Source organism: Trachemys scripta, chromosome 21, assembly GCF_013100865.1.
Source record: "Trachemys scripta elegans isolate TJP31775 chromosome 21, CAS_Tse_1.0, whole genome shotgun sequence".
Classification (NCBI taxonomy): Eukaryota; Metazoa; Chordata; order Testudines; family Emydidae; genus Trachemys; species Trachemys scripta.
This window is the reverse complement of record NC_048318.1, coordinates 6,637,297-6,652,857: the sequence shown is the minus strand read 5'-3', so window position 1 is coordinate 6,652,857 and position 15,561 is coordinate 6,637,297. Positions and strand designations below refer to the sequence as shown.

At 40.2% G+C, this 15,561-nt stretch overlaps 1 protein-coding gene across 2 annotated transcripts in view; it reads left to right on the top strand.

Annotated features, from left to right (window-relative positions):
- Nucleotides 1-15,561, top strand: part of ZBTB44 (zinc finger and BTB domain containing 44) — a 62,062-nt gene that overhangs the window by 4,477 nt on the left and 42,024 nt on the right. The window contains exon 1 of one of the 2 annotated variants that reach the window (XM_034754393.1): nt 11,479-14,413. The exons of the other annotated variant lie outside the window; for it this stretch is intronic. The gene's annotated coding sequence lies outside the window, so the exon portion shown is untranslated. Of the gene's footprint in view, nt 1-11,478; nt 14,414-15,561 lie in introns of those variants that run through there. 2 annotated transcript variants of the gene reach the window in all.

The following is a 15,561-nucleotide window of genomic DNA, read 5'->3' as shown; positions in this document are numbered from 1 at the left end:
CCCTCCCTCTCCCCTGGGGTTTCACCCCCAGAGGACACCACATGTGTCCTGCCTCTACCCTAGAGGCTGTCCTATTTTCCCTGTCCAAAATCTTGCCTGGCATTTATTATCCCAGTACAAATTCTCTAGTAATGCGCACCCCTTCCTTCCCCTCTCTCTACCCCTCTTCCAGGACACACCCTAGAAGTCCCCCTAAGTCTCCTCTCCCACAGCTTAGCAGCTCCTCCTCCCCATTCCCCCCACTCCCTCTTGACATCTACCCTTTCCCATAGCCCTTGAGGCCTCTCCATTTTCTCTCTTCCAAAGCCTGGTCTGGTCTCTCTGTGTCCCTTTCCTCCCCCCTTGCCCCCATGAGGCCTTCCTGTTCCCATCAGCCCTCCCCCTGGCATCTATCTATCCCACTCACCCTTTGGAAGTGATCCCGCTTCATCCTTCCCCAAGGGTGACCGCTACTCCCCATCCCAGGGGGTTGCTCTCCAAAGCCATAGGGGCTGGCAGCTGTTCGGGGCAGCAACTTGGCATTACTTGCACCCTTGTGGTGCCTCCTGGGGAGCCCTGCTAAGTGGTGCACTGAGCACAGGTGCTCCTGGCCTGGCAGGGTATGCACACTCACAGGATAACCTGTCTGTTGAAGGGGGGAGGTGGGTGATGACACACTTCCCCTTTGCCTAGGGGTGTGAGTCCCACCCCCACCACAGGGCCAGGCACATAGAGATGTCTCCTAGGGTTGGCCCACCCACAGTTTTTGCACCAATTTAGTTATATCTGCTTAGAAAGCAACATAGTTAAATAAGTGATCCAGTTATATCAGTGCAGGTGTTTTTATTGGTATAACTTGTTTTGATATGAACACTTCTGTAGTGATATAACTATTCATAGTAGGGGGTTATAGTGATTTAATGATCTTTGTTTCTATTCCAGTACTTAAAGTGGTGAAAAAACCGTAGGTAGGTAATCCCTTACTAGAGGGATTTCCACTTCCGTGCTGATCTCCCCAAGTGGGAAATGCACAGAGGATCCCCTTTACACTAGGGAGAATTGTTTCTTTTGCATGTTGGTGATGTTCCCTAATTTGCTTCCTGAACCTGACACACATAGAGACTCAGTTTACAGGGGAAGGGAATGTCCCCTGTGTGAGATTTACAGATGCACTGGGGGAACAACCAATTAATACTTCTCTTTATTGTTGTCACATAAGATGTAAATGAAAGAATTAGTGAAATGAACTCTATGCATCATTTGTTGCTGCAAGAGGTTGTATCACATGTTCTGCCTGGTTTTAAGGAGGGTAATTTTGTGGTATTCATAGTAAAATGTGTGCTAAAAGAAGGGTCCAGTCAGATGTTGGATATTTGCTAGATGGGTCAGAAAGAAATTTGACTCCCTTTCTACTGTGTATAGCATTGCACAAGGAGCCAAATCCATTGTAGGAATGTTTGCCGTCTTTTGAAGCTTCAGGTATTGCCAGGGATAGACTATCTGATCCAGTCTGACAAATCCGGTCAATATTTTGGTTAAGGAGGTTTTTCTCTTTGGTATCTTTCTTCTCATGAGCAGTCTTTGCTGTATGATGTCTGTATTACAGGATTAATAATAGACATTGCTGCCATGTCTGGTCTTTTAATAGACTGTGTAGTTGATGAAAAGGAGGGCTTTGGGACCACCACCCCTCCCCATACTGATATTTTTGACATTGTGCAGTCCAGTACACCTTCTTTGCTGTAGGTGGTAAATCAGATCAATTCTGTACCAATCCACTTGAGTGTTCCAGTATGTGTTCATTCAGTACTATACAACCTAGCTGCTAAGAAGTCTGCTAGGAAATAAAAAATCAAATCTCTTAACTCGATAAAACTATAAAATGAAAAAATAGAAAACAGGAAAATAGTAATGTAAAGATATTGTATGTAAACCAAATAATTTAGTTTTGGGGTGCAAAAAAAGAAGCTGAGAGAATTTGAGTTCTAGGCTATAAAAATAAATGGTGTGCCTTTAACAAAGGATTTGATGAGAGAACTACTGGAATCTAAGGGATACTTGCAAGTCTCTGATGATGAAGAATCAGCTTTCTAAGTAATGGTGTTGGATTCCATTTATGGCCCTTAATTATAATCCATGAACTTGAATGACCAAAAATAAGCATCATTTTGTGAATGTCTGTCTCTGCCAAATCTTCTCTCTTTAGACAATCTAGATAGATCTTTCCTTTATTTCTTTTAAAGCATTGTAGCTTGTAGGCTGTCTTTGAAACCTATCAGGTGTGTAGCAAACCTTTTTCTGAAAAATGGTTTCTAGTATTCATTAGTGGCAATACATTCAGATGATTTTTTGTTCGCTTTCCTGCTATACTAGAGTGCATAATATATTTGTTCTAAATACTTGTGACATCCCCTCATTCTGTTGACATACTTCTATCTTATCCACTGCAAGAAAGTTATCCCAAATTATTCAGCCGGTGCAGACAGCCAGACTTTAGAAACTCTGAATATTTTCATGCTTAAAGAGCGCACACATTTTTAAATGAAGTGATGTAATTGAACAATGCTTTTACAATCTACATTACTTTAAATATTATGACATAAGTTGTGGAATTTGTCTTTTAAAGGGATACAACCTTAAAAAACACCTCTCTGAAAATGTTTTGTTATAAGGAACATGTAAAATTGCAAGGAAGAAAGTGTGTGGTTGGTATGCCTTACTTCTAATGTCACTACATATTAGTATTTCAACAATTATATTTGGAAATAATGAAATAACAGTTAACTTTTTAACAGTTAAAAGGGAATTGGTTTGTTTTAATATACTTGGGAATAAATATGAAAATGCAACCTCTGTGCACTTAGGCAGAGATTTTTAAAAATATTTAGGGGTTGCTGTGTTTAGTGTCACAAAACCTGATTGTTGGAATTTAGACACCTAAGTGCCTGAATCCCTTTTGAAACCGGCTTCTAAACCAGTTACGGGTTGTGATGCTGAGCACAGCAGTGCCTAAATACCTTTTAAAAAGCTGGGCCTTGCTCCTGACTCAACTCCATGGGAGTCCACTGTCTTTAATTTGCATAGTAGTTAAAATTAGTACTCACAATGAACTCTCAGGAAGAAAACAAATGCTTAGTGCTGCTATGTCAAATGGGCATAAAAGTGGATCACTGAAAAACAATGGGTGGGATGATACATAAAAGTGTAGTAAAATAAAAATGGTTTTAACTAATACACTATAGAAGAGAGGAAAAAGAATTCTAAAGCTTTAACAGCATTCCTTCTTCCAGCTTCCATTTAATCAAGTTACAGAGGAAGCCTCTTAAACTACATATTGTGTTTACAGGCAGGCTGTTTGTAACATGTATTAGAAAGAAAAGTCTGCTTAAGCTAAATCATGAGTTTTATTTAAATTTGAAGTTGGAAGAAATCAAATTCTGCAGATGAACTGTTAAAATACCTGTTCCATTGTTCACAGAAAACGGTTTCATTCATTTTATTCGAGAGGAATGAATAAAGGCAGGTTCTCTAAAGCAGAAACATCTTACTAAATGGATGTTTTTTCTCTGATCGCATATCTGTATTGACAGTGTAATTACTGAGTACAATGTCTTGCATGCAAAAGTGTGACTCCTGTTCGTTTGTATTAAGAGCAGTTTTAGTGGAAAGTTTGTGGAAGACTTTCAGGAGGAAAGACTTTCAGGCTGCTAAACTTGGCTGAAGATGGCACTTATGAAGTAGGTGGCAGATTATCTAACACAGGGGTTCTCAAACTGTGGGTCGGGACTTCAGAGTGGGTGGCGATCCCATTTTAATGGGGTCGCCAAGGCTGGTGTTAGACTTGCTGGGGCCCAAGTCCAAGCCCCACTGCCCAAGGCTAAGGTTATATGACCCCCGTCCAGGACAGAAGCCCTTGGGCTTCAGCTTTGGTCCCTCCCACCTCCACCCAGGATGGCAGGGCTTGGGCAGGCTCAGGCTTTGGTCCCTCCCCACCCCCCCAGGATCGTGTAGTAATTTTTGTTGTCAGAAGAGGGTCACAGTACAATGAAGTTTGAGAACCACTGATCTAGCATATTACATACCTGGATATTATATATAGAAATAGCTTTACAAGAAGATGGCTTAAAATGATTGGGGTTTTTGCCAGGAGTAAGTCTTTTGGGAAACATGCTTGATAGCATTTAGAAGTAATGTACCGCAGGGTACTGGAGCTCTCAGGAATGGTAATGGACTGTGTACAGGCTCTCCCCCCGCCCCCCTCAGTTGCTGGTTTGAGTCCAGCCCATGTTAGTAATGACAGAAAGTTGTTAACATCTGATGACTTTTAAGTGTGGTTATTATTAAGGCTATGTTTTAGTCATGGGTATTTTTAGTAAGTCATGGACAGGTCATAGGCAGTAAACAAAAATTCACAGCCTGTGACCTGTCCATGACTTTTACTATGTACCCCTGATTAAAACCCTGGGGTGGGGCGGAGCGCGGCTCAGGGGGGTACCTTGGGTGGGAGGGAGGGGGGTTGGCAGGGCTGGTGCAGACTCCCTACCCAGCTCCTGGGAAGCAGCGACCTCCAGCTCCTAGCTCAACTTGCTGCCTCCGCTCCGCCCCAAGCCCAGGTTCTACAGCTCCTATTGTCTGGGAACTGCGGCCAGTGGGAGCTGTGGGGGTGGTGCCTGCAGGTGGAGGCAGCACAGGGAGCTAGAAGCTGAGGGAGGGGAGTTCCTTTGGACTTTCTGGGGCACCACCTCCAGGTAAGCACTGCACCCCAACTCTGAGCCCCCCCAAACTCCTGTTGCTGGGGGGGGGGGCGCGGCTTGAGACTGCCCTAACAGCGACAGGTGCGACTGGCCTGGGGGCTGCTCAGGGGGCTCCTGGGCCATCTGCATGGGCCAGTGCAGAAGTCATGGAGGTCACGGAAAGTTGTGGAATCCGTGACTTCCATGACAAACATGGAGCCTAAGTTACTATATTATATATAGTATCAGACTCTGCATAGCACTTCACAAAGATTTAGAAGAAAACAAGGGTCCCTGCAGTGATACAGAATCCAGCTTCTAATGCACAAGGTACCTATGTCACAATAAAAACACACTAATTGGCAAGTTTAGTTGTGGTGTTAGAGGCCAAGGACTGAATGGCCATGTGGAGACTCTGCTCTTACCCATAGAGAGAGTCCTTCCAGACTTGATCACACAAGGGAAAAAATGTGGGAAGCTTGCATTGCTTTTGCTCATCCTTTACCTATTCTGTGGATAAACAGAGTACTCTTCAGTTTCCAGGGCCAAGGACAGAGGTTTTGCTCAGGTAACTGGTTCATTAAGTAAAACAAAAAGAAACTCTTAGGGCTTGTCTACACTGGCACTTTACAGCCCTGCAACTTTCTCGCTCAGGGGTGTGAAAAAACGCCCCCCGGGGCACTGCAAGTTTCAGCGCTGTAAAGCACCAGTGTAAACTCTGCACAGCGCTGGGAGCCACGCCTCTGGTGGAGTTGGTTTTTAGAGCCCTGGGAGAGCTCTCTCCCAGCACTGCGCCGTGACTACACAAGCCATAGTAAAGCACTGCCAGTGTAGACTAGCCCTTAATGGTAAGTGTGCTGAGACAGAGCTGTATTCTTTCCATGCTTAAATTTGTTCAGGACTCTTTAAATCCACTTTCTTTTGAAAAAGTATCCGTATACTTGTTTATACAGTATATGTCTGGTACCTTGAGGAGTTGATCACACTCCATGCTGCCTGATCTATCTTTTGGACTGATGATTCCTGTTTGTCTTAAGTTTTTGCATGTGTGACTTGAACTCTCTCCCTCAGCCCCAGCACAAATATATTACATATAGTTTCTTGTTACTGCAGTTTTCTCTTTACCTTTTGCATTAATATGACTTGGATTATTGGGGGGGTGAAGTGGAGGGATACGTTTTGCTTCATAGTTCATTAAGAAACCCAGTCATGGAGGTTCACACTGTATTTCATCAATCATAGTGTAACACTTTCCCAATAACCCGTTATGGAAGTTAGAGAAGGAAAGATAGCAATTGTTATAAAAGGAAATCTGTTTACAAGTAAACTTTATACATAGGACACATAAAAACCAGCAAACTCAAAACTATCCTACCTTGCTGTCTTGTATGAAGTTACAATTGTATATTCGTGTAAAATTATGGGATAGATTCTATCAGAGTTTTAGGTGACGGGAGTAAAGTCTCAGAGACAGAAATGGGGGATAATTCTTCAGTAGTGAAGTTCTGCTGTCCCAGGAAATTTAGGGAACCCGCCCAAGTAGCCAGGCACTCAGTTTTCTCAGAGGAAGTGAAGAAGGAACTGATTTTCAAAGTATAATCTCCACTTTTCTCTCCTAGAACTGGTGTTTGAATCTTATATTACCTTGTTTCAAAACCCAGAGGATGAGACTTTTCAAATAGGGGGCTCAGGTTGGTTTGGTTTGAATAATTGAGAATCTACTGAATTTCATAGCTTCATGTTATTTGTTTTCTTAAGTGGGACAGAAGTTTTGTTCTGTGAATAGACATCTTTTTAAACTTAAACATGCATACACAAGCATGTTCAAGTTTTTTTTATTTTCCCCCAGAGTTTAAATACCAGTGTTTGTATAAATCATTGTGAGCTGCAGTATAATTGTGTTTTGGCATGCAAATAAGCACATTAAGCATCCCACTTTGCTTTAGATTTCCTTTACACAGCATGTCCACAAATAGCTTTTTAAATTGGGGTGCAGTTTACCCAGACTACGTTTGTAAGGGTGAATATTTTTGTCACAAGTTTGAATTTGTATACTAGTTATACTTGCAGAGCTTCTAAAATTGACATTGATTGAAAAGCTATATTCAACTGTAGAAAATCACTTCCTTCAATTAGCTCTTTTAAATCTTTTTTATTGCTTCACTAAGTGGCCACTGCCATGTGCCAGATGTCAGAGGTTTATATCATTATTCACAGTGGCTTGTAGTACCTTACAGGTTAAAAATACTATTTTGGTTTCCTTTTATTTTTCGCTGCCTTCTATTTGCATATTGTTATTGCAGGGCTTGTTTTCAATATCATCTTCAGGTACTGCTTCTGTTGGTGGGCTGGGAACAGTTAAGTATTTGTTATAAAGGTGTAGTATACGTGGAGGGGTTGGAGGTCACAAAGGTCAAACTTTGATCCTAACAACTCTAGTGTTGTAATTGTGTTTATGCCAGTGATCTAGGTATGACTACAAGCTCTGGTCAAGTGTAGGTAGTCTCTTGGTCTATCCAAGGCAGTGATCAAGTGTCTTGATGTTTTTGGTCTTTTGGCCTCGAGATGAAAACCTTGTCTTTGCTTCTGGGACCTTGAAGTGAAAAAATTCTTTGTGTTCAGATAATTGACATGCTTATATAGGATATAAGTTCTACATCTAGAAAAAAAATCTGCAGATTCATTTTACATGCTGGTCTTACGTGTGGTGCCTTTTAAAGGCACAATAATCAACTTAATTTGGTCCAAACATAAATGTTATAAATGTCAAGTTTTTTTATCAAACCTAAGCCCAAATGTGAAACGGGCTTCACAGATTCATAAATAACAAAGACTAAATTATGTATTATTTTTATTCATCTAAAGTGATGATAGTAACACAATTAAATTTGTTTACATGTTTACGTTGGTAGTGTCTCTTTAAGCGCTTTCAGACCAAGTGAAACAATTCTGTTTTTAATTCACGTTCTGGTAGGTCAGCAACTACACTTGGCAGATTACTGTTGTCGTTATGCAGGAATTGCAGCGCCATGAAGCTTTGCTAGTTATTTCCTGGAGTGTCAAGTGGTTCCTCTATATAGCAATTTTTCAAATGCTAATTGCAGATTATTTTACCACGTGAAAATAAAATTCATTATAAAACAAGACTTGTAATCAATTACTGTTCAGATATTGTTAATGAGACATCATCTTAAAAATTGCACTACTTAAAAAATTGCTTGCCTACTATTCTAAATAGCATAAGTGAGATTACTGTGATGATGGAGTCTCCCACTGAGTTTGATGGGTGAGCTACAGTCACTTATTGTGAGTCCTGAGATGGGACCAAAGACCAACTTTGGACCTGCAGCTGCATCCACAAGTGCCAGAGGTGAAGACAATTGTAGATGAATGTGTGCAGCTTTTAGCTTTATGCCCTCTCTCCTTGGTTGCAGCAATCCACAAGCTCAGTCCAAGATGATAGAGGTGCTGCCATTGACTCTTGTCATGGGCTAAGAGCTCCAAGGTGTTGAGGTCAACATCACAAGACTGCAGGTTGACCTTGAGTGTATTTGTAATGTTTTCCTGGTCTGCCCCTAAAACAAGTTGCTGTCTTCAATTCTGCCTAGAAGATGGCCTTCGGTATTCCACTGTCAGACATACAGACCACGTGACCACACTATCTCAGCTGAGTTCTCACTATAAAAACTTAAATGCCTGGGAAGTTGCAGCACTCAAGCACCTCAGTGTTTGGAAATAAATATTGCCAGACACTGAGGTGTCCTCCTTATAACTGAAGGATTCAAGGAGAAAATATTTATTTGGTTTGTGTACCTATTTACTTGGATTACACAGACAGCTGTCAAATACAATTTTACTCTTCCACTCTATAGTATAGTAAATTTTCTTTGGCTACCTTTAGACAAGGAAACATTCTTAAACAGTAGTGTCAACAGGATTTAGCACATTTATAAACGTTTTAGCTGGTTGTGGTCAAGTATGGGGAGAGGTTAAGAAAACATTCAAATATTTTTAAACAACTCATTTTTCTAGTCTAGATATGGCCTTAATAAAAAAGATTGTAAAGCTCCCAACACTTGTTGACAGTGGATCGAATGAGACTGCCCATGAAAGGCCTGCTGGTCACAAGACCACTTACAGGCCATATCCCAGGATCCATTCTTTGTTTTGGCAGTACAACTTCTAAAAGGCAACAGGTTAAATCTGGGGCTGTTAAGCGATTAAAAAAATTAATTGCTCGGTTAAAAAAAATGTGAAATTTCTAAAGATAGCTACAGCACTCAACCCAAGATTTAAGAATCTGAAGAGCCTTCCAAAATCTGAGAGGGATGAGGTGTGGAACATGCTTTCAGAAATCTTAAAAGAGCAACACTTTGATGCGGAAACTACAGAACCCAAACCACCAAAAAATAAAATCAACCTTCTGCTGGTGGCATCTGACTCATGATGATGAAAATGAACATGCATCGGTCTACACTGCTTTGGATGGTTATCAAGCAGAACCTGTCATCAGCATGGACGCATGTCCCCCGGAATGGTGGTTGAATCATGAAGGGACATATGAATCTTTAGTGCATCTGGCATGTAAATATCTTGCGACACTAGCTACAACACTGCCATGCAAATGCCTGTTCTCACTTTTAGGTGACATTGTAAACAAGAAGCAGGCAGCATTATCTTCTGCAAATGTAAACAAACTTGTTTGAGTGATTGGCTGAACAAGAGGTAGGATTGATTGGACTTGTAGGCTCTAAAGTTTTACATTGTTTTATTTTTGAATGCAGGATATTTTTGTACATAATTCTACATTTGTAAGTTCAAGTTTCATGATAAAGAGATTGCACTAGAGTACTTTTATGAGGTGAATTGAAAAATACTATTTTATCATTTTTACAGTGCAAAAATTTGTAATAAAAAATAATATAAAGTGAGCACTGTACACTTTGTATTGTGTTGTAACTGAAATAGATATATTTGAAAATGTAGAAAAACATCCAAAATATTTAATAAATTTCAGTTGGTATTCTATTGTTCAACAGTGTGATTAATCACGATTAATTTTTTAATGGCAATTACTTTTTTAGTTAATTGTGTGAGTTAACTGTGATTAATTGACAGCCCCAGTTAAATATAAAGGTTATCTTTCAAGTAATGCTTGATAAAATTCTACTGTCTGAAAGCACTGATTTCAAATAACTCTGCCAGAATTTCAAGAAAGTTGTGGTTAGATATAAAAATGCATAATTTACAAAAACAGTGACATCAGAAAGATGGGAATTTCTTGGGGGATTTTCTTGCATATAATTTAGGTTATGGTAGAAGACAGTATATTCGACTTGATGAAAAGACAGGTGCTGTTTTCTCATTTGTCAAAAGATGAGTGAGAACAGTTACTGTGTTTAAACCCTCATTAGAAAACCTGTATTAGAAGCTCATCTTGGTGCACCAAGATGTGACAATTCCACAATTTGAGCCTCTGTACTTAAATATTTGAAATGGATAAAGGAAAATGATGGCCCTCTTTCTTTTCCACATTCTAAATGTTACACCATAATTAAATGGAAAACATGGAAATTACTGTGATTAACTATAATTAATTAGTGTAAAACTAAAATAACACTTACTAAGCTGTATTAACTCAGTTAAAGAAAAAACCTGCAGTATTAAAGTATTAGAAATAAGTTTGCAAAGGAAGTAGAAATCAAAGCAATATTGCATGTTTTATAAAACCAAGGCAGATACTGGGTATCCAGCTGTTATGAAAAAATGCGTATCTTACAGAAAATCAGTATCTTAAGACTAGATGATAGTTCCCACCAGAATTCCTGTAGAACTCACCCATGCCTGAAAATGTGGTAGGTAATAGAGAGTTCTGATAGAATTTGATGGACTATTCAAAAGATGTTGCCCAGATGTTTGTACCTTCCAGTCTGGTTCTGCTGTTCAAGTCACGTAATAACATGAACAAGGTGCAAACTCACCACCACCTGTTTAGTCTCAGTGAGTGAATTTCAAAGCCTAACATGGATCACTGAAGTGTTATTAGAAGTGACCTTGCATAGAAGAGAAGTCTGTCTTTGTTTTTTTGGAAGGGGGTGCGTGTGGAGGAGAGAAAGATGAAGAGGATTGTTGCTTTGTGATGTATAAAGAATTAATTGTTTAAAAAACAAAAACTTTTGAATATCAGGTGTGGTCTTCCAGCAAAACCAGCGAAGTCTAAGGCCTGGTCATACTACAGCTTACGTCGACCTAACTGTAAGCATCTACACCAGAGGTTCCCAAACTGGGGTTTGTGACCCCCTGGGGGTTCACAAAATGTTACAGGTGGTTCTCGGGGGAAAAAAATCCCTAATGATGGACAGAGCTGTCCCTAGGGATCCCAGTCAGCACGGGGCCAGCAGCCCGGAGCCCCTGGACTTCCAAGAGCTAAGCAGACCAAAAACAAGCACATCTATCACATTGAGGAGATTTAAACTTCAAGACTCCTTATAAGAAATGGAAAGGGAAGTGGATATTTTTTGCTGTTTTAAAAATTAAATAGGCAGCTAGTATTGTTTTTAAAATTATTATGAAGAACAAGTTTAAGCTTTGTTGTAACGTCTGTTGTTTGCCCGGACTGCTCAAGACCTGAATGCTTGTGTAGGAGGAACTCTTGGCTTCTTAAATACCTTCATGCTGTTTCACATCTGGTACTCTTTGATGAAACATAGGAGCCTTGTATTAGAACAGGCTTATTGAAAGTGATACAAGCTACGAATGTGAGATCTTGGAAGAGTGCTGCCATTTTCATAAAGTAATTAAAGTACTGTAATGATTATTAATAAATAGTGTGTAATAAGCATGTCATAAAAACAAATTTTATATTTTCAAGATCACTGCTTTTATAATTTATACTCAAGTAAAGGAGAAAATCCCTGGAAATACTCATTTTTAGACGGGGGTTCAGGAGACTTGAAATTTGAGTAAAAGGGGTTCACAGATTGTTAAAGTTTCGGAACCACTGATCTACACTAAAATGTTGCTCCGACTGATGTAACTTGCCTACTACAACGAATTCATAACTCCACCTCCGCAAGAAGTGTAGTGTGTAGGTCAATGTAATTTGGTCGACTCAATGTCAGTGCAGATATTGTGTTGCTTACATCTACTGTTGCTGCCTTTCAGAAGCCGTCCCACAATGTCCCGCACTGACAGTCAAATTGGTGCAAGCGCTCCTGGTGAGGAACACACTGTTAACACAAAGAACATAGTGTGGACATGCAACAACGATTTAATTACTGTGGTGGCTGTACATTAATGTAACTTAGGTTGACTTAATTTTGTAGTGTAGACTTGCCCTAAAACTGCTTTCTCAATAAGCAGCTGAAGGCGTGGAGATATCAAAGTGCCTTTCTCCCAAAAAACAATCAGGAGTTCAAAATAGATGTTATTAAACACCTAACAATAACAAAAAACCCAAAACAGTGTGACACAGTCCCTTTCCCTTAGAGTGTTCCCAGATGAGACTATTTTAATCCAGAGTTAATTGATAGCAAACTCTGAGTGGCAAATATGTTTGTAAATGAGTATCCTGGACAAACATTTTTGAGTGTCCACACTGGGATTTACAAATGTGTTAGCTAATTCGAGTTAACTGGCTATCAGTTTACTTGAGTTTAAAAAGTTCTAGTCTAGACAAATCCTCAGTTGCTCAGGTTTCACTCTTGTCGTGCCATAATCTCAGTAGACTTGCATCATAAACGGGAACATCGTAATGTTAGAGTCAATTTTCTTTCAGACCCTTTATACATCATAAAGAAGCAAAAAAGGACAAATGTAACTTTTTTTTCTTCTAAAAATATTGTGTATATAAATAGATCAGCGTAATGTTAAAGTCAACAGTTTTGATCTTGGGTGCTTAAATTTAGGTAACTAAATCCATTTAGGCATACATACTTGAAAATATTCCTTTTACATGAATATTAAACTGGCCAACGTGAGTATCCCGTGAGGTGTAGGGCATATATATTGTGCATGTTGAAAATAAATAGATCTATTAATCTGCATAACTCTCAAATGAAAATTGAGAATGCTATACACACTGGGGGGTTTTATAAGAATGTTAACTTTTTAATTTTCCAACTAACTGTGCAACCTTAATGTTTTAAATAATGTGGCTTTTTTGCAATGAATTATTCTCTAACTGGGTACTAATGAGCTAAAATCTGGAGAATGTTTGCAGCGGAGTGGGTAGTTTGGGATAGCTGTGGCTTGGGTGTAATATTTTATATATCTCAGGAAATGTTTGTTTTTTTAATATGAATGCGCACACGTTACTGCAAAGAAACACTGTAAAGATTTTTCTTGAGCTAATTGATATTTTAAACCTCTTATTTTTAGATTTTAATAAATGAACTTGACTGCAGTGGAAAAATTTCCTTGCTGGCTTCTGGAATTTACCAGACTACTTGTAGTTTTGTGGTTTTACTGGGCACATAGATTCTTTCTTAATTTGGCCAAGATTCTTGCAGATTTACTTTATACCTAATCTAATTACTGGTCTTTGAAAGAGCCAGAAATTTTACTATGTTTTTGAAATAATTGGGACTGTAGTCTGTCTTATTTTGGAGGATGAAATTAAAGTACCACTAGTGCTGCCAAGATTTCTGACAGGTCTAATACAAAATGAGACTGTCTTTAAATATTACTGATTCTTCTCCCCTTCATCCTAGCAGTTTTTCCTTGCGAATGGAGATAACAGCTAGTCTTCCTCAGAACAAAGTTTGAACCAACAGATTTGACAGCAGTGTTCGGCTGTCATTGCAACAGTTTGAAGCGCTTTAAACTGATTTTAATGACAGGAGCAGTGACAAGGTTTGCATGCCTAAAACGTGATCATTTTTGATACTTAGACCTTTCCGTAGACTAGAAGCTATAGTTGTATTTAACATCATGTGCTCCCTCTGGTATGATTCTAGCACAACCTGCATCCAACCCAAATTACTCAATTCTGTCTAGGTTCCGCTAGGTTCCACATACACTGGAGTTCCTGCTAGGGCTGACCCATGACCAAGGCAATTCATGTCAGCTTTATTGTGTTACTGTGTTACTGTCCATGTGGATGGAGGCTAATGTCATGTTAAAACACACAAGTCAAATTGGTCTTCCATAACCCTTTGAACTACAGCAGTGATCTCTTTGGCTATGTAGCTAATCTTCATTGCTCAGGGGTCAGCAAGGCCAAAAACCACCTACTGGTTTAAATTTCCCTGAATGGCCACATGCATTCCAGCTGAAGACTGATTCCACAGCAACCAATTACTTTTGGCAACTGATCAGCAAACTGCTTCATGCTTCATCTGTAAATTAGTTATCTATCTGCTATAAAACTATAATGTTGGCAACTAGCTACCCACAATGCTTCTAGCATGTCAGCTGTGGGCATCTTAATTTTGGCTGTCTTCTGGGCCAAGGCACCAGCCGTGCAGAATTCCTTTAACAGAAATCACAAGGCTTACAATAAGATTTCAAGTCATCATGCCAAACTGGAAATTTCCCAGACCAGAATGAAAGCCATATCAAGGGGATGAAGGTGGCCTATAGGAAGACAAAGAACAGTAAATCCAGGAATGTTACCAACGTTTTGTCCATTTCCTCATGAAATGAATTGAATTATGAGATTCTGCCCCAGTACAAGGCTGGTATACTTAATGGACAGCTTGGTAAGTTCCTCTTATTTATTATACTATTATATTCCTTTACTTGGCTTCGGGTGGAAACATTGTGAGGTTTTGTGGAGGCAGCCATTATTGGCAGATACAGCTTCATTTGGGCACAAAATTTTCCATCCATCTCTGTGGCCTCCTCAGGTTCCACCCCAGTTGCAATCTAATCTCCTGGTTGGACTCTGACCACCTCCTTCCCACCGATCTCACCCAGCCTCCCTACACCTTGATATCTCTGGCGGCACAGTTGCTGAGCAAGGAAGAATGTCCACTCTACCCACCATTTTGCCTGCCAGTATGTGCCATGCCAACAGGCAGTCATAACCAATGGTAATCAGGGAAAATTTTCAAAAGCGAACTGCACACACAGTGCACTGAAGCTTAATTAGGAGGGGTTTATTGCTTTAAAACAATGTCACTTAGCCTTTTCCAGTGGTACCCCATTTTACCACAGGAACAGTTTTGAGATGCACCCCCTCTCATCTAGGCATAAAGAACAGGTGGGTGGTTGTGATGCCCCCACCCTAGTTTGAGAACCCATACTGTAACACAAGCAGAAGCATTCCTAGAATACAGGAGTTGCAGGTGGCATTTTTAACCCCAATATGATATCCCACTTATACAGGTAAGCAAACAAGTGCAGATTATTCCATGTATGCAGTTGAACATTTCATAGTAGCACTTGTACAATACAAGTTATTTTCAAACTAGAGTTCACTGAAGTTATCTGATTGGTTTGGATCATATGCTATAAGAAAAAGCAGTGAGAAGTGCATTCAGAGCAATGAGAAACAGTGCACTTGTGCATGCACTGCTTACATGCAATATAGCAGGGGTCAGCAACGTTTGGCACGCGACTCGCCAGGGTAAGCACCTTAGCGGGCTGGGCCAGTTTATTTACCCGCTGACGCGGCAGGTTCGGCCGATCGCGGCCCCCACTGGCCGTGGTTCACTGTCCCGGGCCAATGGGGGCGGCGGGAAGCCTCGGCCAGCACATCCCTCACCCGCGCTGCTTCCTGCCACCCCCATTGGCCCGGGACGGCGAACCGCAGCCAATGGGGGCCGCGATTGTATTCTTACTTATTATTTCTATCACAGCTGGATACTCTTAACCTGTGTGGCACTGTTTCACTTCCAACCTTCGT